Source organism: Notolepis coatsorum, assembly GCF_963971535.1.
Source record: "Notolepis coatsorum genome assembly, contig: SCAFFOLD_1382, whole genome shotgun sequence".
Classification (NCBI taxonomy): Eukaryota; Metazoa; Chordata; class Actinopteri; order Aulopiformes; family Paralepididae; genus Notolepis; species Notolepis coatsorum.
Window position 1 is genome coordinate 5,955 of NW_028173864.1, and position 11,546 is coordinate 17,500.

Below are 11,546 nucleotides of genomic sequence, written 5' to 3' on the forward strand. Positions count from 1 at the left end.
TGTTGGTCTCTTACTCTCTGATGCTGCCCTTGTTTCACTACATGTCTCTTACTCTCTCTGATGCTGCCCTTGTTTCACTACATGTCTCTTACTCTCTGATGCTGCCCTTGTTTCACTACATGTCTCTTACTCTCTCTGATGCTGCCCTTGTTTCACTACATGTTGGTCTCTTACTCTCTCTGATGCTGCCCTTGTTTCACTACATGTCTCTTACTCTCTCTGATGCTGCCCTTGTTTCACTACATGTCTCTTACTCTCTCTGATGCTGCCCTTGTTTCACTACATGTCTCTTACTCTCTCCGAGGGTGCCCTTGTTTCACTACATGCCGGTCCCTTACTCTCGCTGATGCTGCCCTTGTTTCACTACATGTCTCTTACTCTCTCTGATGCTGCCCTTGTTTCACTACATGTCCCTTACTCTCTCTGATGCTGCCCTTGTTTCACTACATGTCTCTTACTCTCTGATGCTGCCCTTGTTTCACTACATGTCTCTTACTCTCTCTGATGCTGCCCTTGTTTCACTACATGTTGGTCTCTTACTCTCTCTGATGCTGCCCTTGTTTCACTACATGTCTCTTACTCTCTCTGATGCTGCCCTTGTTTCACTACATGTCTCTTACTCTCTCTGATGCTGCCCTTGTTTCACTACATGTCTCTTACTCTCTCTGATGCTGCCCTTGTTTCACTACATGTCTCTTACTCTCTCTGATGCTGCCCTTGTTTCACTACATGTCTCTTACTCTCTCTGATGCTGCCCTTGTTTAACTACATGTTGGTATCTTACTCTCTGATGCTGCCCTTGTTTCACTACATGTCTCTTACTCTCTGATGCTGCCCTTGTTTCACTACATGTCTCTTACTCTCTCTGATGCTGCCCTTGTTTCACTACATGTCTCTTACTCTCTCTGATGCTGCCCTTGTTTAACTACATGTTGGTATCTTACTCTCTCTGATGCTGCCCTTGTTTCACTACATGTCTCTTACTCTCTCTGATGCTGCCCTTGTTTCACTACATGTCTCTTACTCTCTCTGACGCTGCCCTTGTTTCACTACATGTCTCTTACTCTCTGATGCTGCCCTTGTTTCACTACATGTCTCTTACTCTCTCCGAGGGTGCCCTTGTTTCACTACATGTCTCTTACTCTCTCTGATGCTGCCCTTGTTTCACTACATGTCTCTTACTCTCTCTGATGCTGCCCTTGTTTCACTACATGTCTCTTACTCTCTCTGATGCTGCCCTTGTTTCACTACATGTCTCTTACTCTCTCTGATGCTGCCCTTGTTTCACTACATGTTGGTCTCTTACTCTCTCTGATGCTGCCCTTGTTTCACTACATGTTGGTCTCTTACTCTCTCTGATGCTGCCCTTGTTTCACTACATGTTGGTCTCTTACTCTCTCTGATGCTGCCCTTGTTTCACTACATGTCTCTTACTCTCTGATGCTGCCCTTGTTTCACTACATGTCTCTTACTCTCTCTGATGCTGCCCTTGTTTCACTACATGTCTCTTACTCTCTCTGATGCTGCCCTTGTTTCACTACATGTTGGTCTCTTACTCTCTCTGATGCTGCCCTTGTTTCACTACATGTCTCTTACTCTCTCTGATGCTGCCCTTGTTTCACTACATGTCTCTTACTCTCTGATGCTGCCCTTGTTTCACTACATGTCTCTTACTCTCTCTGATGCTGCCCTTGTTTCACTACATGTTGGTCTCTTACTCTCTCTGATGCTGCCCTTGTTTCACTACATGTTGGTCTCTTACTCTCTCTGATGCTGCCCTTGTTTCACTACATGTTGGTCTCTTACTCTCTCTGATGCTGCCCTTGTTTCACTACATGTCTCTTACTCTCTCTGATGCTGCCCTTGTTTCACTACATGTCTCTTACTCTCTCTGATGCTGCCCTTGTTTCACTACATGTCACTTACTCTCTCTGATGCTGCCCTTGTTTCACTACATGTATCTTACTCTCGCTGATGCTGCCCTTGTTTCACTACATGTCTCTTACTCTCTCTGATGCTGCCCTTGTTTCACTACATGTCTCTTACTCTCTCTGATGCTGCCCTTGTTTCACTACATGTTGGTCTCTTACTCTCTCTGATGCTGCCCTTGTTTCACTACGTGTCTCTTACTCTCTCTGATGCTGCCCTTGTTTCACTACATGTTGGTCTCTTACTCTCTCTGATGCTGCCCTTGTTTCACTACATGTTGGTCTCTTACTCTCTCTGATGCTGCCCTTGTTTCACTACGTGTCTCTTACTCTCTGATGCTGCCCTTGTTTCACTACATGTCTCTTACTCTCTCTGATGCTGCCCTTGTTTCACTACATGTCTCTTACTCTCTCTGACGCTGCCCTTGTTTCACTACATGTCTCTTACTCTCTGATGCTGCCCTTGTTTCACTACATGTCTCTTACTCTCTGATGCTGCCCTTGTTTCACTACATGTCTCTTACTCTCTGATGCTGCCCTTGTTTCACTACATGTCTCTTACTCTCTCTGATGCTGCCCTTGTTTCACTACATGTTGGTCTCTTACTCTCTCTGATGCTGCCCTTGTTTCACTACATGTCTCTTACTCTCTCTGACGCTGCCCTTGTTTCACTACATGTCTCTTACTCTCTCTGATGCTGCCCTTGTTTCACTACATGTCTCTTACTCTCTGATGCTGCCCTTGTTTCACTACATGTCTCTTACTCTCTGATGCTGCCCTTGTTTCACTACATGTCTCTTACTCTCTGATGCTGCCCTTGTTTCACTACATGTTGGTCTCTTACTCTCTCCGAGGGTGCCCTTGTTTCACTACATGTCTCTTACTCTCTCCGAGGGTGCCCTTGTTTCACTACATGCTGTGCCCCTTACTCTCGCTGATGCTGCCCTTGTTTCACTACATGCTGTGCCCCTTACTCTCTCTGATGCTGCCCTTGTTTCACTACATGTCTCTTACTCTCTCTGATGCTGCCCTTGTTTCACTACATGTCTCTTACTCTCTCTGATGCTGCCCTTGTTTCACTACATGTTGGTCTCTTACTCTCTGATGCTGCCCTTGTTTCACTACATGTTGGTCTCTTACTCTCTCTGACGCTGCCCTTGTTTCACTACATGTCTCTTACTCTCTGATGCTGCCCTTGTTTCACTACATGTCTCTTACTCTCTCTGATGCTGCCCTTGTTTCACTACATGTCTCTTACTCTCTCTGATGCTGCCCTTGTTTCACTACATGTTGGTCTCTTACTCTCTCTGACGCTGCCCTTGTTTCACTACATGTCTCTTACTCTCTGATGCTGCCCTTGTTTCACTACATGTCTCTTACTCTCTCTGATGCTGCCCTTGTTTCACTACATGTCTCTTACTCTCTCTGATGCTGCCCTTGTTTCACTACATGTCTCTTACTCTCTCTGATGCTGCCCTTGTTTCACTACATGTCTCTTACTCTCTCTGATGCTGCCCTTGTTTCACTACATGTCTCTTACTCTCTCTGATGCTGCCCTTGTTTCACTACATGTTGGTCTCTTACTCTCTCCGAGGGTGCCCTTGTTTCACTACATGCTGTGCCCCTTACTCTCTCTGATGCTGCCCTTGTTTCACTACATGTCTCTTACTCTCTCCGAGGGTGCCCTTGTTTCACTACATGCCGTGCCCCTTACTCTCTCTGATGCTGCCCTTGTTTCACTACATGTCTCTTACTCTCTGATGCTGCCCTTGTTTCACTACATGTCTCTTACTCTCTGATGCTGCCCTTGTTTCACTACATGTCTCTTACTCTCTCTGATGCTGCCCTTGTTTCACTACATGTTGGTCTCTTACTCTCTCTGATGCTGCCCTTGTTTCACTACATGTTGGTCTCTTACTCTCTCTGATGCTGCCCTTGTTTCACTACATGTTGGTCTCTTACTCTCTCTGACGCTGCCCTTGTTTCACTACATGTCTCTTACTCTCTCTGACGCTGCCCTTGTTTCACTACATGTCTCTTACTCTCTCTGATGCTGCCCTTGTTTCACTACATGTCTCTTACTCTCTCTGATGCTGCCCTTGTTTCACTACATGTCTCTTACTCTCTCTGATGCTGCCCTTGTTTCACTACATGTCTCTTACTCTCTCTGATGCTGCCCTTGTTTCACTACATGTCTCTTACTCTCTCTGATGCTGCCCTTGTTTCACTACATGTCTCTTACTCTCTCTGATGCTGCCCTTGTTTCACTACATGTCTCTTACTCTCTCTGATGCTGCCCTTGTTTCACTACATGTCTCTTACTCTCTCTGATGCTGCCCTTGTTTCACTACATGTTGGTCTCTTACTCTCTCTGATGCTGCCCTTGTTTCACTACGTGTCTCTTACTCTCTCTGATGCTGCCCTTGTTTCACTACATGTTGGTCTCTTACTCTCTCTGATGCTGCCCTTGTTTCACTACATGTTGGTCTCTTACTCTCTCTGATGCTGCCCTTGTTTCACTACATGTTGGTCTCTTACTCTCTCTGATGCTGCCCTTGTTTCACTACGTGTCTCTTACTCTCTGATGCTGCCCTTGTTTCACTACATGTCTCTTACTCTCTCTGATGCTGCCCTTGTTTCACTACATGTCTCTTACTCTCTCTGACGCTGCCCTTGTTTCACTACATGTCTCTTACTCTCTGATGCTGCCCTTGTTTCACTACATGTCTCTTACTCTCTGATGCTGCCCTTGTTTCACTACATGTCTCTTACTCTCTGATGCTGCCCTTGTTTCACTACATGTCTCTTACTCTCTCTGATGCTGCCCTTGTTTCACTACATGTTGGTCTCTTACTCTCTCTGATGCTGCCCTTGTTTCACTACATGTCTCTTACTCTCTCTGATGCTGCCCTTGTTTCACTACATGTCTCTTACTCTCTCTGATGCTGCCCTTGTTTCACTACATGTCTCTTACTCTCTCTGACGCTGCCCTTGTTTCACTACATGTCTCTTACTCTCTCTGATGCTGCCCTTGTTTCACTACATGTCTCTTACTCTCTGATGCTGCCCTTGTTTCACTACATGTCTCTTACTCTCTGATGCTGCCCTTGTTTCACTACATGTCTCTTACTCTCTGATGCTGCCCTTGTTTCACTACATGTTGGTCTCTTACTCTCTCCGAGGGTGCCCTTGTTTCACTACATGTCTCTTACTCTCTCCGAGGGTGCCCTTGTTTCACTACATGCTGTGCCCCTTACTCTCGCTGATGCTGCCCTTGTTTCACTACATGCTGTGCCCCTTACTCTCTCTGATGCTGCCCTTGTTTCACTACATGTCTCTTACTCTCTCTGATGCTGCCCTTGTTTCACTACATGTCTCTTACTCTCTGATGCTGCCCTTGTTTCACTACATGTCTCTTACTCTCTCTGATGCTGCCCTTGTTTCACTACATGTCTCTTACTCTCTCTGATGCTGCCCTTGTTTCACTACATGTCTCTTACTCTCTCTGATGCTGCCCTTGTTTCACTACATGTCTCTTACTCTCTCTGATGCTGCCCTTGTTTCACTACATGTTGGTCTCTTACTCTCTCCGAGGGTGCCCTTGTTTCACTACATGCTGTGCCCCTTACTCTCTCTGATGCTGCCCTTGTTTCACTACATGTCTCTTACTCTCTCCGAGGGTGCCCTTGTTTCACTACATGCCGTGCCCCTTACTCTCTCTGATGCTGCCCTTGTTTCACTACATGTCTCTTACTCTCTGATGCTGCCCTTGTTTCACTACATGTCTCTTACTCTCTGATGCTGCCCTTGTTTCACTACATGTCTCTTACTCTCTCTGATGCTGCCCTTGTTTCACTACATGTTGGTCTCTTACTCTCTCTGATGCTGCCCTTGTTTCACTACATGTTGGTCTCTTACTCTCTCTGATGCTGCCCTTGTTTCACTACATGTTGGTCTCTTACTCTCTCTGATGCTGCCCTTGTTTCACTACATGTCTCTTACTCTCTCTGACGCTGCCCTTGTTTCACTACATGTCTCTTACTCTCTCTGATGCTGCCCTTGTTTCACTACATGTCTCTTACTCTCTGATGCTGCCCTTGTTTCACTACATGTCTCTTACTCTCTCTGATGCTGCCCTTGTTTCACTACATGTCTCTTACTCTCTCTGATGCTGCCCTTGTTTCACTACATGTCTCTTACTCTCTCTGATGCTGCCCTTGTTTCACTACATGTTGGTCTCTTACTCTCTCTGACGCTGCCCTTGTTTCACTACATGTCTCTTACTCTCTCTGATGCTGCCCTTGTTTCACTACATGCTGTGTCCCTTACTCTCTCCGAGGGTGCCCTTGTTTCACTACATGCTGTGCCCCTTACTCTCACTGATGCTGCCCTTGTTTCACTACATGTCTCTTACTCTCACTGATGCTGCCCTTGTTTCACTACATGTTGGTCTCTTACTCTCTCTGACGCTGCCCTTGTTTCACTACATGTCTCTTACTCTCTCTGATGCTGCCCTTGTTTCACTACATGTCTCTTACTCTCTCTGACGCTGCCCTTGTTTCACTACATGTCTCTTACTCTCTCTGATGCTGCCCTTGTTTCACTACATGTCTCTTACTCTCTCTGATGCTGCCCTTGTTTCACTACATGTCTCTTACTCTCTGATGCTGCCCTTGTTTCACTACATGTCTCTTACTCTCTCTGATGCTGCCCTTGTTTCACTACATGTCTCTTACTCTCTGATGCTGCCCTTGTTTCACTACATGTTGGTCTCTTACTCTCTCTGACGCTGCCCTTGTTTCACTACATGCTGTGTCCCTTACTCTCTCTGATGCTGCCCTTGTTTCACTACATGCTGTGTCCCTTACTCTCTCCGAGGGTGCCCTTGTTTCACTACATGCTGTGCCCCTTACTCTCACTGATGCTGCCCTTGTTTCACTACATGTCTCTTACTCTCACTGATGCTGCCCTTGTTTCACTACATGTTGGTCTCTTACTCTCTCTGACGCTGCCCTTGTTTCACTACATGTCTCTTACTCTCTGATGCTGCCCTTGTTTCACTACATGTCTCTTACTCTCTCTGATGCTGCCCTTGTTTCACTACATGTCTCTTACTCTCTCTGATGCTGCCCTTGTTTCACTACATGTCTCTTACTCTCTCTGATGCTGCCCTTGTTTCACTACATGTCTCTTACTCTCTCTGATGCTGCCCTTGTTTCACTACATGTCTCTTACTCTCTGATGCTGCCCTTGTTTCACTACATGTCTCTTACTCTCTGATGCTGCCCTTGTTTCACTACATGTCTCTTACTCTCGCTGACGCTGCCCTTGTTTCACTACATGTCTCTTACTCTCTCTGATGCTGCCCTTGTTTCACTACATGTCTCTTACTCTCTGATGCTGCCCTTGTTTCACTACATGTCTCTTACTCTCTCTGATGCTGCCCTTGTTTCACTACATGTCTCTTACTCTCTCTGATGCTGCCCTTGTTTCACTACATGTCCCTTACTCTCTCTGATGCTGCCCTTGTTTCACTACATGTTGGTCTCTTACTCTCTCCGAGGGTGCCCTTGTTTCACTACATGCTGTGCCCCTTACTCTCACTGATGCTGCCCTTGTTTCACTACATGCTGTGCCCCTTACTCTCACTGATGCTGCCCTTGTTTCACTACATGCTGTGCCCCTTACTCTCACTGATGCTGCCCTTGTTTCACTACATGCTGTGCCCCTTACTCTCACTGATGCTGCCCTTGTTTCACTACATGTCTCTTACTCTCTCTGATGCTGCCCTTGTTTCACTACATGTCTCTTACTCTCTGATGCTGCCCTTGTTTCACTACATGTCTCTTACTCTCTCCGAGGGTGCCCTTGTTTCACTACATGCTGTGCCCCTTACTCTCTCTGATGCTGCCCTTGTTTCACTACATGCCTCTTACTCTCTCCGAGGGTGCCCTTGTTTCACTACATGCCGTGCCCCTTACTCTCTCTGATGCTGCCCTTGTTTCACTACATGTCTCTTACTCTCTGATGCTGCCCTTGTTTCACTACATGTCTCTTACTCTCTGATGCTGCCCTTGTTTCACTACATGTCTCTTACTCTCTCTGATGCTGCCCTTGTTTCACTACATGTTGGTCTCTTACTCTCTCTGATGCTGCCCTTGTTTCACTACATGTTGGTCTCTTACTCTCTCCGAGGGTGCCCTTGTTTCACTACATGCCGTGCCCCTTACTCTCTCTGATGCTGCCCTTGTTTCACTACATGTCTCTTACTCTCTCTGATGCTGCCCTTGTTTCACTACATGTCTCTTACTCTCTCTGATGCTGCCCTTGTTTCACTACATGTCTCTTACTCTCTCTGATGCTGCCCTTGTTTCACTACATGTCTCTTACTCTCTCTGATGCTGCCCTTGTTTCACTACATGTCTCTTACTCTCTCTGACGCTGCCCTTGTTTCACTACATGTCTCTTACTCTCTCTGATGCTGCCCTTGTTTCATTACATGCTGTGTCCCTTACTCTCTCCGAGGGTGCCCTTGTTTCACTACATGCTGTGCCCCTTACTCTCACTGATGCTGCCCTTGTTTCACTACATGTCTCTTACTCTCACTGATGCTGCCCTTGTTTCACTACATGTTGGTCTCTTACTCTCTCTGACGCTGCCCTTGTTTCACTACATGTCTCTTACTCTCTCTGATGCTGCCCTTGTTTCACTACATGTTGGTCTCTTACTCTCTCTGATGCTGCCCTTGTTTCACTACATGTCTCTTACTCTCTCTGACGCTGCCCTTGTTTCACTACATGTCTCTTACTCTCTCTGATGCTGCCCTTGTTTCACTACATGTCTCTTACTCTCTCTGATGCTGCCCTTGTTTCACTACATGTCTCTTACTCTCTGACGCTGCCCTTGTTTCACTACATGTCTCTTACTCTCTGATGCTGCCCTTGTTTCACTACATGTCTCTTACTCTCTCTGACGCTGCCCTTGTTTCACTACATGCTGTGTCCCTTACTCTCTCTGATGCTGCCCTTGTTTCACTACATGCTGTGTCCCTTACTCTCTCCGAGGGTGCCCTTGTTTCACTACATGCTGTGCCCCTTACTCTCACTGATGCTGCCCTTGTTTCACTACATGTCTCTTACTCTCACTGATGCTGCCCTTGTTTCACTACATGTTGGTCTCTTACTCTCTCTGATGCTGCCCTTGTTTCACTACATGTCTCTTACTCTCTCTGATGCTGCCCTTGTTTCACTACATGTCTCTTACTCTCTCTGATGCTGCCCTTGTTTCACTACATGTCTCTTACTCTCTGATGCTGCCCTTGTTTCACTACATGTCTCTTACTCTCTGATGCTGCCCTTGTTTCACTACATGTCTCTTACTCTCTCTGATGCTGCCCTTGTTTCACTACATGTCTCTTACTCTCTCTGATGCTGCCCTTGTTTCACTACATGTCTCTTACTCTCTGATGCTGCCCTTGTTTCACTACATGTCTCTTACTCTCTCTGATGCTGCCCTTGTTTCACTACATGTCTCTTACTCTCTCTGATGCTGCCCTTGTTTCACTACATGTCTCTTACTCTCTGATGCTGCCCTTGTTTCACTACATGTCTCTTACTCTCTCTGATGCTGCCCTTGTTTCACTACATGTCTCTTACTCTCTCTGATGCTGCCCTTGTTTCACTACATGTCTCTTACTCTCTGATGCTGCCCTTGTTTCACTACATGTCTCTTACTCTCTGATGCTGCCCTTGTTTCACTACATGTCTCTTACTCTCTCTGATGCTGCCCTTGTTTCACTACATGTTGGTCTCTTACTCTCTCTGATGCTGCCCTTGTTTCACTACATGTCTCTTACTCTCTCTGATGCTGCCCTTGTTTCACTACATGTTGGTCTCTTACTCTCTCTGACGCTGCCCTTGTTTCACTACATGTCTCTTACTCTCTCTGATGCTGCCCTTGTTTCACTACATGTCTCTTACTCTCTCTGATGCTGCCCTTGTTTCACTACATGTCTCTTACTCTCTCTGATGCTGCCCTTGTTTCACTACATGTTGGTCTCTTACTCTCTGATGCAGCCCTTGTTTCACTACATGTTGGTCTCTTACTCTCTCTGATGCTGCCCTTGTTTCACTACATGTCTCTTACTCTCTGATGCTGCCCTTGTTTCACTACATGTTGGTCTCTTACTCTCTCTGATGCTGCCCTTGTTTCACTACATGTCTCTTACTCTCTCTGATGCTGCCCTTGTTTCACTACATGTCTCTTACTCTCTCTGATGCTGCCCTTGTTTCACTACATGTTGGTCTCTTACTCTCTGATGCAGCCCTTGTTTCACTACATGTTGGTCTCTTACTCTCTCTGATGCTGCCCTTGTTTCACTACATGTCTCTTACTCTCTGATGCTGCCCTTGTTTCACTACATGTTGGTCTCTTACTCTCTCTGATGCTGCCCTTGTTTCACTACATGTCTCTTACTCTCTCTGACGCTGCCCTTGTTTCACTACATGTCTCTTACTCTCTCTGATGCTGCCCTTGTTTCACTACATGTCTCTTACTCTCTCTGATGCTGCCCTTGTTTCACTACATGTCTCTTACTCTCTCTGATGCTGCCCTTGTTTCACTACATGTTGGTCTCTTACTCTCTGACGCTGCCCTTGTTTCACTACATGTCTCTTACTCTCTCTGACGCTGCCCTTGTTTCACTACATGTCTCTTACTCTCTCTGATGCTGCCCTTGTTTCACTACATGTCTCTTACTCTCTCTGATGCTGCCCTTGTTTCACTACATGTCTCTTACTCTCTCTGATGCTGCCCTTGTTTCACTACATGTCTCTTACTCTCTCTGATGCTGCCCTTGTTTCACTACATGTCTCTTACTCTCTGATGCTGCCCTTGTTTCACTACATGTTGGTCTCTTACTCTCTGATGCTGCCCTTGTTTCACTACATGTCTCTTACTCTCGCTGATGCTGCCCTTGTTTCACTACATGTCTCTTACTCTCGCTGATGCTGCCCTTGTTTCACTACATGTCTCTTACTCTCTCTGATGCTGCCCTTGTTTCACTACATGTTGGTCTCTTACTCTCGCTGATGCTGCCCTTGTTTCACTACATGTTGGTCTCTTACTCTCTGACGCTGCCCTTGTTTCACTACATGTCTCTTACTCTCTCTGATGCTGCCCTTGTTTCACTACATGTCTCTTACTCTCTCTGATGCTGCCCTTGTTTCACTACATGTCTCTTACTCTCTCTGATGCTGCCCTTGTTTCACTACATGTCTCTTACTCTCTCTGATGCTGCCCTTGTTTCACTACATGTCTCTTACTCTCTCTGATGCTGCCCTTGTTTCACTACATGTCTCTTACTCTCTCTGACGCTGCCCTTGTTTCACTACATGTCTCTTACTCTCTCTGATGCTGCCCTTGTTTCACTACATGTTGGTCTCTTACTCTCTCTGATGCTGCCCTTGTTTCACTACATGTTGGTCTCTTACTCTCTGATGCTGCCCTTGTTTCACTACATGTCTCTTACTCTCTCTGACGCTGCCCTTGTTTCACTACATGTCTCTTACTCTCTCTGATGCTGCCCTTGTTTCACTACATGTCTCTTACTCTCTGATG